Source organism: Echinops telfairi, unplaced genomic scaffold (genome assembly GCF_000313985.2).
Source record: "Echinops telfairi isolate 266 unplaced genomic scaffold, ASM31398v2 ScPeMD7_18;HRSCAF=68, whole genome shotgun sequence".
NCBI classification, from domain to species: Eukaryota; Metazoa; Chordata; class Mammalia; order Afrosoricida; family Tenrecidae; genus Echinops; species Echinops telfairi.
Genome location: NW_022103915.1, coordinates 68,180,542 through 68,182,187, shown reverse-complemented (window position 1 = coordinate 68,182,187; position 1,646 = coordinate 68,180,542). Strand labels below are relative to the sequence as shown.

Genomic DNA, 1,646 nt, shown 5'->3' with positions numbered 1-1,646 from the left:
ACCTTAGAGAGAACTCTGACTATAGGGCCATTTTACCAACCAGTTCACTGAATTCAACAAAAAATTAGGTATCAGGTGTGTTGAATCAGTGTGAACCAGCTGAACTCCACCACTAATGCCAAGGCATTTGACTATGTGGATCACAGCAACCCATGGGTAGCCTTGAAAATACCAGGAACTCCAGAACCATTTACTGTGCTCATGGTACACCGATCAAGATGCAATTGTGCTGACAACACGAGGGAATGCTATGTGGTTTTCAATCAGGAAAGATGTGGGTTAAAGTTATATCTTCCCACCATACTTATTCAATTTGTATGTTTAAGACATATCAGAGAAGCTGGATTATATGAAGAACTCACCATCAGGATTGGAGGAAGCCTTATCAACAGAATGCAATATGCAGATGACACACCCTTGCTTGCTTAAAGTGAGGAGGACTTGAAGCACTTGCTGATGAAGAGCAGGGACCGCAGCCTTCAGTGTGGATTACAACACAGTGCAGGATCAGGGTGAAAGAGAAGCGAACCCCGAGTTCAGTGCCTGTGCCCCGCTGCTGCCCCACCATGCTGAGGAGAAAGGCTGAAGGGGCTGCTAAGGGGGACAACGCCAAGGTGAAAGATGCACCTAAGTGATCAGCAAGGTGATCTGCTAAACCTGCTCCGCCAAAACCAGAGCCGAAGCCTCCGAAGACACCTGCCAAGAAGGGAGAGGAGGAACTCGAAGGGAAACGGGGACGCTGATGCTGGCGAGCATGGGAACAGCCCTGCAGAAAGCGGAGATGCCAACACAGACCGGGCACAGAAAGCGGAAGGTGCTGGAGATGCCACGTGAAGTGTGTGCGTTTTTGATAGCTGTGTGCTTCTGGTGACGGCACAGTTTGGAATACTATTTTGTATTAAGTTTCATAACAATGCAGAATTTTTTAAGCTATGCTTTAAGCACACGGAGCACGTCATTGTTTTTTGTTTATTTGTTGGGGTGTGGGGTGGCAGGGCGGCAAATGTCACTGATAAGCTGTCTCCAAAGCTGGATCGCTGTGGAAGACAACTCCTGGCCCTGCTAGCTGTGAGAGACTCCCTCTGGGTGTCCAGAGAGGGACAAGAGGGTATCAGGATGGAAAAACAAGTTGTTCTTTGTCCCTCTCACAAGGTGGCTCATGCGGGTCAACTTGTTTTTCCATCCTGATACCCTCTTGTCATTCTCTGCCTCCAGCACAGACTTGACTCCCAGAAAAACAGAGACCTGTTGGAACCTGACCACAAAACACTGGTGGTTCCTCTCTCAGGTGACTGGGCCTGCCCAGGGATGCCGTCCCCAGGCACCCCTCACCAGAGCAGCGGTTCCTTGGTTCAGATTGCGGAGCTTCAGACTGGCAGTCTGCACTGTTCATTTCATTTTCTCAAAGCCGGGGTCTGCTCGTGGAAAGCTGTTAAAACAGCACGCTCACTGGGAAATGTCAACCCTCACTCCAAGCTTTCCCTGTTCAAAGCATCCGCTGAAGACTTCAGAGGGTTTCACAGTGGCTTTCTGATTTGGGTAGTCCATTGAAGAAGGGAGTTTGAAAGTCGTTGTACACTGTTAATGATTGTCTGCCCATGCCCTGCCTGAATACCATGATTTTTCATGAACAATATTGATTTACA

General features: G+C 48.6%; 1 pseudogene; it reads left to right on the top strand.

Annotated features, from left to right (window-relative positions):
- The first annotated feature begins 566 nt into the window (after positions 1-566).
- On the top strand, positions 567-834 carry LOC115868680 (annotated as a pseudogene).
- The last annotated feature ends 812 nt before the right edge of the window (positions 835-1,646 follow it).